Raw genomic sequence first — 10,919 nt, 5'->3', positions numbered from 1 at the left:
TCCTCTTCATCCTTACTGCTGCTGCCTTACTGTAGGCCTGTATCACTGTCTGTCCTGATCGCCTAGGCAGTTGCTTAATTTGTTTTGTTTTGTTTTGTTTTGGTAGAGATGGGGTCTTGCTGTGTTGCTCAGGCTGATCTCAAACTCCTGGCCTCAAGTGATCCTCCTGTCTCTGCCTCCTGTAGTTCTGGGGCCACAGACATAAACCCAGCCTCTTAATTGGATTTCTGCATTAGTCATGATCCAATTGGGAGACAGAAACCACATAACAATTTGAATATGAGAAGTTTAATGTAAGTACTAACTAGAACAGGGGATTGGAGTAATGAAGGAGTGGTAAGAAGTCAGGAGAGCTTTAAAGAATATAGGAATCATGGACATAAGGAGCAGCCAGCACCCCTAGAACTAAGAAAGAACACCCCCAGGCTCTATCCCCAGCTGAGATCCAGATCTTGCTGGGAAGGGGGTGGCTGTGGCTTACAATGGCAGAGAAGTCTGGGAGAATGTTCTAGAGTCTGCCCTTGGGTGCCAGGGATATCTGTCATGGAACGGTGTCTGATTAGAGGCACACCTCCTATTTGTGGGGGACACTAGGAGAAGCTGTTAGTTGCAAAGTGCTACTGACCACCATCCTCTGCAGGATTTCTGTTCTGGAAAAGTTGCCTGCACTGCAGGAGGATGATGTTGGAGAAGCTGTGAGTTGTGTGCTATTAAGATGGGCCCTGTATAACCAGGAAGGAAGGCCCCTTCCTCCTCCAATGTCTCTAGCACCCCCTCCTGACAGAGCCTAACATTGCACCAACTACCAACATAAAAATATTTAAAGGGCCAGTTCCATTTTTGAAGAGCAGGCAATGAACAGTCAATTTGGGGTCCAGAGCAATAACTGAATGTCATTCTACCATTATCGAGGGGCTGCATAACCAAGTGGTTAAGAGTGTGGACTCTGCAGTTGCGTTTTTGAGTTCAAGTCTTAGCTCTGGCACTTAATGTGAATTAGTGTAAACCTTAAAAGATTTATTTAACCTGTGTCTCAGTTCCCTAATCTGTAAAATCAGGTAATAATAGTTCTAACCTTTTTGGGTTATTTTGCTGATTGGGTTGATATTTATGAAGCACTTAGAATAGGACCTGGCACAGAGTAAGCAATGTACTGGACTGTCTATTGCGATTATTATTATACTCAAATCGTGGTGACACGCGTCTGTAATCCCAGCTACTTGGGAGGCTAAGGCAGGAGAATCTCTTGAACCCGAGAGATGGAGGTTGCAGTGAGCTGAGATCACGCCACTGCACTTCAGCCTGGATGACAGAGCAAGACTCTGTCTCAAAAAAAAAAAAAAAATTCCGTCCTTCAAATTGTAGCCAGGATGGGCTTTTCATTGAAGGTATGACTGTTACTCCACAATCCCATGGCCATATTCCTTTATTCTTCACTTTTCTGAGGCAGGGCAGGCACAAGGAGTGCTAATTAATAAGTTGTCTTCTGGCCGGGTGCAGTGGCTCACGCCTGTAATCCCAGCACTTTGGGAGGTCGAGGTGGGCGGATCACCTGAGGTCAGGAGTTTAAGACCAGTCTGGCCAAAATGGCAAAACCCTGTTTCTACTAAAAATACAAAAATTAGCTGGGTGTAGTGGCACGTTCCTGTAGCTACTTGGGAGGCTGAGGCAGGAGAATCCTTGCACCTGGGAGGTGGAGGTTTCAGTGAGTGGAGATCATGCCACTGCCCTCCAGGCTGGATGACAGAGCAAGACTCCATCTCAAACAAACAAACAAACAAAAAGGCGTTGTCTTCCAACTCACCTTGTTTGTTATGGTCTAATGTCCCCTCAAATTCATATGTTGAAATCTTAACTCCCAAGGTGATGGTTTCAGAATTGCAGACTTTGGGAGGTTTAGGAGGATTAGGTCATGAGAGCAGAGCCCTCATGATTGAGATTAGTGCCCTTATGAAAGAGCCTGAGAGAGACCCCTCACCCCTTCTGCTATGTGAGAACACAGCAAGAAGCGCCCTCTATGAGGAATGGGCCCTCACCGGACACTGATTCTGCTGGGGCCTTGATCTTGGATTTCCCAGCCTCTGAAACTGTGAGAAATAAACTTCTGTTGTTTGTAAGTCACCCAGTTATGGTATTTTATTTTAGTAGCCCGAACAGACTAAGGCACTGTTCATAGTACAAAAGTCGGAAATCAGGCTGTGTCACTTTGTTGCTTAAAACTCATCTGTGGCTTCCCATTATTTTCAAGATAGAGTCCAGCTCCCTTTCCCTGGATACAAAGCTCTTGGTGTTCTGCTCACCTCCCACCAAACCCTGGCTCAGGTTTTCACTTGAGTTACTCCAGACTTGGTACTTTGCTACCCTCATGCCTTCCCGGGTCGTGTCCCTATTTTCCAACTTTGCTGATTGTATTCCCTCCTTCTGGAATATCATCCCCTCTCCTTTTGGCTAACTCCCTTTCAACCTTCAGAAAACTGAAGCCCCATCTCCTCCAGGAAGCCTTCCATGAATCCCCAAGTCAGTGGCAAAATGCTTCTTTGTCATTTTGCTCTCCAAGTGTTTGCCCTGTTATGGCAGAGTGATACACTTCTGTGCCTGGCTCCCTGGCTAATGTGGAAACCATGTGGGGTCCTCTGCATGTTACTCACAGTCACATGCTCCGTGTTTCAGCACGAGCAGTGCTGCATATCTGCACTGGCTACGTGTTGCATAACTCTAGGGCTGCTGTTTGCAGAGTTTTTCACAACCTGCCCTGCTGTTCCCTGTGGCCCTGAGCGTCAAATGGAGTCGCACAGTAGGTGAGCAGAATTGTGCCCTCAAGCTCTGGACGTTTATGACAGCGGCCTGTTATGCAAACTGGCCTCTCCTAATAGAGCACTTCCTTGTTAGGTTGGTTAGGAGTGACTGAAAAAAAATGTGTTAATGTGTTAAAATGATAAAACCACATTTCTTTCCAAGAGGTGCCAGGGTCTAATTCTTGGGAATCACAGAGGTAGGGCTGGCAAAGGGGGAAGGAGGAGAGACACTTCCTCTGATGTGACCAAGGACTTTAATTGGAGGCAGCTCCCCCAATGGTGGCTTTTTCAGAAGCTGGAGTGACTCTTGGTGGTGGCACAGGGATGGTCAGACGTCTTCTCCTCCTGCAGGGGAGTTTCTGAATCAGTCTTCATGACTCCTGTCCACCACCCTCTTCCTCATGGAAGCGCAGCAGCCGTGCAGCCTCAGGGACCACGTGGGTGCCGCCGACTAGAATGCTCATGGCCTCCTGAGGGTGCACGCCTTGAGCATCACGCGTTTGTCATGGGGGAGGCGTGGATGTCTGTTTGGTGCAGCACTGTGGAGAGAATTTGTGTTCAGATCTGAAAGAACAGAGGAATAAACTTATCCTGGGTAAAGGCTTTGAGTGATACGTGAATAACCTATCTTGGCCATACTCCACTCAGAGACTCCTCAGATCATTCATGGCTTTAAAAATAAAAGTTTGCTTGTGTGAGCTAAGAATGATCTCAAGCTGGGTAAAGCAATGGAGATTTTAGAGTTCACTCATTACCTCAGCATGGCCCAGCTGATCCTAATACACATCCACAGATATCATTTGCTGAATGTCTTCTTTGTGTGTGGCCATATGCATTCACTTACACACAGTGTCTCCCTTCATCTTCTAACAGCCTGCACAGTGGGCGATATATTATCGTTATCCTCATTTTGGAGAGAAGGAGGCTGAGGCTTAGAGAGGGAGGGTCGGCGACATGCCCAAACTCAGTAAGCAGCTGAGGCAGAGTTTAAACTACCGTCTAATAAAATACCAAACTCAGTGAGAAATTAAATGAATCAATAAACCACTATGGAGGACTAAAGCCAGTGATTTCAACGAATATCTGCTACCTAATAACTAATCTCTAATAACTCATAGGGTCTTTAGGTTGTGTCGTTACAGGTTTGAGTATGCCCTTTCCACACTCCCAGAAGGCTGAAAGAAATCTGAGCATGTCCCAGCAGGAGGTGGCTGGGGAGGCCGAGGCACAGAGAATCATCAGATGTTCCCGACACTATCATACACCCACTCCTGGAACCTACTAAAGGACCGTGGATGATGCTGTTGGAACATTCTTGGATTGTGGAAGCCAGCAGTGGTAGACGACCCCTCGCTGGTCTTGCGGCAACAACAGAAGATCTTGGACCCCATGTTTTGGTGGGCGGTGGGAGGAGGAAAGGGCACTGGGGCTCCTGGCTCTGCAGCTCCAATCCCAGAAACCCATTGTTATTTAAGCACTGGGTCATAGTGGGCCCTCCCCTCTCTCTGACCTGCTGTAGCTCCCTGTGGCCAGCAGTTCCAGGCCCACCTGCCTGGGCCCACCACTCTGAGGGCCAGTCTTTCCTCAAGTGTGCACATTTCTCCTACCTGTGGAAAGGACTTGGAGCCTCCACTCTGCCAGTCTTTACCTGTAGGGTCGCCTTCTTGAACCGCAGATGTTGGAGGTCCGGCACAGTTCTCTGGGCAGCGTTGTTTTCTAGATGAACATAAGACTGTAGCTGAAAAACGTGAATCTCTTCTTTGCCAGGTCCTATAGCAGCAGAACCCCAGGAGATGCGGCAGCCCACGCAGACAAGCTCGTGTTTAAGAGTCAGATTTACCTTCTCTCTAGGTGTGTGTGCGCTCTTGGGTGGGTTCTGTAATCTCTTTGTGCCTCACTTTATTTTATTTTATTTATTTATTTTTTGAGACAGAGTCTTGCTTTGTAGCCCAGGCAGGAGCGAAGTGGCATAATCATAGCTCACTGCAACCTTGAACTCCTAGGCTCAAGTGATCCTCCTGCCTCAGCTTCCTGAGTAGCTGGGACTCCAGATGTGTGACACCAAACCTGGCTATTTTTTCTTTTTTTTTTTTTTTTTACTTTTTGTAGAGACGGTATCTTGCTATTCTTCCCAGGCTGGTCTTAAACTCTTGGCCTCAAGTGGTCCTCCTGCCTCGGTCTCCTAAAGTGCTGGAATTACAGGCATGAGTCAATTTGCCCAGCCACTGGCCTCCCTTTCTTATCTGGAAAATGGGAACAGTAATACCACCTTGGAGTGATGAGTGTTTAATTGTCTGTAAACTGGCCACTCTGATGGGAGGTGCCTCAAAGTGCTTTCTGTGCTCATTGTCTTCCCATATGGTTTGTTGGCTTCATTATTCCAGCTGGGCCCAGGTCCCACGGAAGCATGATGATGCAGCTCAGCTTTGCTGGTCCCAGTCCTGGCACTGCCACTAACTTGCTGTGTGGCTTTGGGCTAACCCATGCTGAGGTCCCCCGCATCTGCCACAGGAAGTCAGTGGGCTGCATCATCCATCTTTCCAAGCATTCTCCCAGCTCTGATGACCCAAGGTTGTAAGTCTATCTTATTCCCGACCTCCTTTCTCTTTTCCAGACTCTGGCCATCTGCTCTTGCTCCCCTTTCTCTGTGGCCAAAGCCCCACTTTGGAAATTTCCATCATCAGTGGTCATGTGTCAATCACAGCACACTGGGTTCACTCCATGGCCTCATCCTTGGACAGTGGCTTCCCACCTGTCCAATGCTCCTCTCCAGCCTCAGTCACCAGCATCTCTTACTTGGATTATTGCAATGGCTCCAAAGCATCAGCATTAAGCATCAACACAGATGAATCCTCCTCCTACAGACATTAGATCATGTCACACCTTTGCCCAGCACCTCCCAGTGGCTTCCAGTATCATGCAGAGTAAAAGAAAAGTCATTCCCTGGGCCTCTCGAAACAACTCATAATCTAACCATTTATCCACCTGTCCCTCACTGTCTACTGCTACTTTATCCTTCATCCCTTTCCTGCCACACCAAACATACTGCTCTTTGTGTTTGCTCCACCTTCTGCTGGAATGCTCTTCCCCTAGAGATCCACAAGATTCATTCTCTCACTTCTTTCAAACCTTTGCTTAGAGAACACTTTTTTTTTTTTTTTTTTTTTTTTGAGATGGAGTATCCCTCTATTGCCCAGGCTGGAGGGCAGTGGGGTGATCTCAGCTCACTGCAAACTCCGCCTTCGGGGTTCAAGCGATTCTCATTCCTTAGCCTCCTGAGTAGCTCGGATTACAGGCACGCACTACCATGCCTGGCTAATTTTTGTGTTTTTAGTAGAGACGGGGTTTCACCATGTTAGCCAGGCTGGTCTCGAACTCCTGACCTCAGGAAATCTGCCTGCCTCGGCCTCCCAAGGTGCAGGGATTATAGGCGTAAGCCACCACACCCAGCCATGAACACTTTTTCTAGTGAGGCCTTCTCTGGCCCATTTACTCTATTTAATTCTCTCCATTTATTCCTTCTGTTTAAGCCTCCTCCCCACTCCCAGCACTCTCTCTTTCCCTTCCCCACCTCATGCTTCTCTGCAGCCCTTGTCATGTTCAGAAGTAGCCTAGAATTATTTATGTTCTCGTACTCACTTTCCCATTAGTAAACCCGGGAAGGCAGGGAGTCTCCTGTGTTCGCTGCTGAGTCCCCAGTGCAGGGTGTAGGACAGGTGGTTAACAGCATTTGTGGCATGGTTGGATGAACCTGTATGTATCTCACTTTGGTTCAGGGTTCAAGCAGGTGCTGTCACCAGGCAGTAGCAAGGAATGTCACAACCAGCAGGACACCACCTGCCTCACCCACGTGCCAAGTTGATTGATGGCTTTATGGATGACTTACAGGGTTGCTTTTGGCTGCCTGCTGGTGGGACCACCTCTCTTCCCCACCCTCTCCATCCCAAACATGCTTTTCCTCTTCTCATGTTTCCTATTTTGGGGACAGGTACCACTATTCATTTTGTGTCTGCAGCTAGAAATGGGGCACCCCTTACCTCCTGTCTGTTCACATTCATCAAGGTCTTTTGAATCTATCCCATAAATATCTCCATTGTCGGCCACCCTCCATTCCCATTGCCCTCACCACTAGCGCCTCCTGTCTTTGGATCCTGACCACTGCTTTCCCACTAGCCTCTCTGGTGGCTCGTCTGCAACCAGAAGATCTGTCCGTGGTGCCAATCCTGTTAGATCACTCCTCCTCTGCCTTAAACCCTCAGTGGCTCCCCTGTTCTGCTGTTCAAACTTGTCTGAGGATCTGCCCCTGTCAACTTTGCCAGCTCCACTGGTTCCAACTCAGTCACTACTCTTCAGCCATAGGAGCTGCTGGCTGTGCTCCAGACTTTCTCTTACTGTTCTATCCCTGTGCCTCTGCACAAGCTGCAACCTGCACCTCCATGTCCTCTCCTCATTACACTTGAAGACAGCTCAGGTGTGACCTCCTTCAAGAAGCTCAATCCTTCACCCCATTCTCCCTTCCATGAACAGGCTTTAAAAAAAAAAAATCTCAGAAAGTTATGGGAATAGAAACAGCCATGATGTCAAGAACACTGACATTCATTGAGCATTTGGGCAGGTCCTTTGACATCTCTGAGCTCATTTCATTTTCCTCTCCACCTTGCAAAGAAGGGACTTTGTCTGATTTTCCAGATGGAGGGAATTGAGCCTAAGAAAGGTCACTTGCTCAGGTGTGGCAGCCAACAGGAACAGCTGGGATTTTAATGTAGTTTTATCTGAAGCCAGAGTTTATTCTGTCTATACAATTCCAGAATGAGATGTTCAGAACCACCTTGACCTCCAAGAGTTGATGGTAAGTGGTTTTTAAATGGAAAGGCTCCATCTGAAGCCTGGCAGAACAGCATAACAGTTAAGAGCACACTCCTTTTTAACTTAGATGGACTTCAGTTCCTAATTCCTGTTGCATCTTGCTGTGTAATTTCGGGCCACTTAGCCTCCTTGAACCTCAGTTTTCCAGTCTGTACAATGGTATGGTGAAACCTACCCGCAGAATGCTGTTGTAAGGATTTGGTGACATAAAGATGTCAAGTGCTTTGCAGGGCATCCGGCACATAGTAAGCGTTTAATGTCACTGAGATGCTCCCTGGGACGGAGACGGGTGTGGTGTTTCTTGCATTACCAATGCCCGCCTCTAGAGGGAAGCAGGAGCCAAAGAAAAGGGCCCTTGGGCTGTCCCCAGTGGATTGTTGAGTTTCGGTTCTCCAGGGACCCCACAGCACTTTGATCAGAGTAAGAAAGATCAACGAGGTCAAACAGGAAGTCGTCTGGAGCTAGGAGAGCCCTTAGGAGTCTTTCAGCACAGGTAGGGAGACTGGGACCCAGAAACAGAGAAACAGTGTGGTCAAGGCAAATAAGGGGTGCTTCTTGTAACAAAGTGAATAGGTGTCCTGGAATGTTGGGGGCATTTTCTATTTTAGTACAGAAAGATTACCCCCTCCTGCCCTTAGGTCTAACCTATGAGCCTCACTCACCTGCAGCTGGCAGAGTGGACAGGAGGCTGGCAGTGATGTCACAGAGTGGGGGAACCAGGGAATGTTGGAGACAGTGGGGTTTGGACTGAACAACAAAGGGAGGAGGGAGGACATATGCTGAGCCCCTCTCCAGGGGTCCATCCCTTTGTCCACCATGCCATAATGTCCACTGTGCCTATCAGGTCGGCTGGAGTGGTTCTGCCTCACTTGTCTCTTACCCCTTTTGGATTAGTAGGCAGCCAGGCGTGTTCTTCTGGAGCTGCTAGAGGAAGACACAGCAAGCCCCACTGTGAAAACACATTCCTAAGCCCCTGCTAGTGTCCTATCTGCTATGTTTTCATTGGCCAAGCAAGTCACATGACAATTTAGTCCCTTCTCACCGGGAAGGGGTTGTTGGTGAATTCCCCACTGCTGCTGCCTCCTCTCCTGTCCTGGCCTCTGTGCTATTGTGGCAGAAACCTGCCCCAGAGTGGGCTGCAGATCCTCCCAGTGTGATTACATGGGGCCCACCTAGGTAACTGTGGATTATCTCAAGGTCACTGATTAGCAACCTTAATTGTAGCTTCAACTTTAATGTTTCGCAGTGGGACAGTGTTTAAACACTTGTATCAAGAAAATAAAAGAATGAAATAATTTCCCAATTCTAAGAGCTGGAAAAAGAGCAACAAAGTAACCAAAAGTTTAAAAGCAGAATTTACTAGAATGTTAAAAAGCAGATCTAATTAATCGAAATCTTTTTTTGAAAAAAATTAACGAAATAGAAATACTATGTAGCTTAATCAGGAAAAAAAGGAGAAAGCGCAAATATATAAAATTAGAAAGAATGAGGGGGAAATAATTGTTGAAACAAAAGAAATTTTAAAAATCTTGAGAGTCCATAACGTACTTTCATTTTGAAAAGTCTGAAAAACTAGGAAGTAGATAATTTTCTGGGAAAATACAGTTTATTAAATTTACTGCATTAAAGATAGAAACTATCAATTTCTGTAGAAGAAATTTATTAAGGAATTACCCTCCCCCAAATAGGCAACAGGTCCAGAGAGTTTCACAAGGAGAGTTTCACCAAGCTTTTAAAGACCAGTTACGGTACTACATAAATTGTTCTAGAGCATTTAAAGTAAAACTTCCAAATTCTTTTTGTGAAGCAAATGTATATTGATAACCACATCTGGTAGGGATAATACAAAAAGAAAATTACAAGGCAATGCCATCTACCAATACTGATACAAAAATACTTAATAAAATATTAGCGAACAGAATCCAACCTCATAGTATGAGGATAATAAATCATGGTCGGTGAAATTTATCTGTGGAATGGAAGTTTGATTCAATATGAGTAAAGAAATTATGTGCCTTTTTTCTTATAGATGCGGAAAAAAGAAAAAAGAGGGAATTGATGGCTATTATATTAATATGATAAAATGGCGCTCTCTCTTTATCTCTACCTCTAAGCCTTTGCCCTAAACTCAACTTCTTCCTTAATGTGCAAATACTGGAGCTATTTAAAATCAGGAACAAAGCACAGATACCTACTAACTTTAACATTGTACCAGTGGCATTAACCATTGCAATTAGACAAGGTAAATCAGACACATAAAAATTAGAAGAAGAAGAAGTTAAAGTATTTCTACTTGCAGATGACATAATAGTATTACTGGTAAACCACTGGAAAGCAGAAAGAAAACTGCTCAAACAATGAAAGAATTCAGAAGGGAAGCAAGGCATACAATTAGCATACTGAACTCAATAGTGTTATTATACACAAGCAATAACTACAACAATAGTGAGAGAGAAAACTCCATTTACAATAGCAACAAAAGATAAAATACTTAGGAATAAAGTTAATAAGAAATTTGCAAAATTAATATAAAGAACACTTGAAAATAGTCCTGAAAGCCAACAAAGTAGGTTTGAACAAAGGAAAAGCCATTGGTTGGTGGTTAGGAAGGATCAATGTTATAGATGTGTCAGTTCTTCCTGATTTATAATTTTCCCTAAGTTAATCTATAAATTTAGCACAATCATGATGAAAATAACATCAAGATTTTTTCTGACGCTAGACAAATTGATCCTAACATTTACATGAAAATACAAGCAAGAATAAAGCAGGCAGACTCCCCAGTGGAGTAGAATAGGAAGTTCAGAAAGAGACACAAATATATATTAAAATTTAGTATATGATAAAGGTGTCATCTCAGATGGATGATTGGACAAAAGATATTCTCTTTAATAAATATGCTGAAATGACTAAGTAATCATTAGGAGAAAGTGTAAAGTTAGATCCATACTTCCTAAATACATAATAATAAATGCCAAATGGAACAGGTTATACTTCTTTTTTTTTTTGTTAGGTTGTTTATTTGAAGTTTTCCTAGTTTTTTGATGTAGGTGCTTATTGCTATATATTTTCCTCTTAGTACTGCTTTCCCAGTATCCCACAGGTTTCAGTATGCTGTGTGTCCATTTACATTTGTTTCAAGAAATTTTTAAAATGTCCTTTTAAAATTATTCACTGACTTTTTTTTTTTTTTTAATTTAAGTTCTAGGGTACATGTGGATAATGTGCAGTTTTGTTACATATGTATACTTGTGCCAT

The 10,919-nt window shown here is 44.9% G+C and overlaps 1 long non-coding RNA gene across 1 annotated transcript; it reads right to left on the bottom strand.

Moving 5' to 3' along the window:
- Positions 1 to 3,032: 3,032 nt before the first annotated feature.
- On the bottom strand, positions 3,033 to 4,235 carry LOC105552739. Its single transcript, XR_001008063.1, has 2 exons — positions 4,078 to 4,235; positions 3,033 to 3,359 (listed from the first exon to the last, which is right to left on the bottom strand). It is a non-coding gene; the product is annotated as an uncharacterized LOC105552739 (long non-coding RNA).
- Positions 4,236 to 10,919: the final 6,684 nt, after the last annotated feature.

Source organism: Mandrillus leucophaeus, unplaced genomic scaffold (assembly GCF_000951045.1).
Source record: "Mandrillus leucophaeus isolate KB7577 unplaced genomic scaffold, Mleu.le_1.0 Scaffold572, whole genome shotgun sequence".
In the NCBI taxonomy this organism is placed as follows: Eukaryota; Metazoa; Chordata; class Mammalia; order Primates; family Cercopithecidae; genus Mandrillus; species Mandrillus leucophaeus.
The sequence above is the reverse complement of the archived record's forward strand: the minus strand, read 5'-3'. Positions and strand labels throughout refer to the sequence as shown.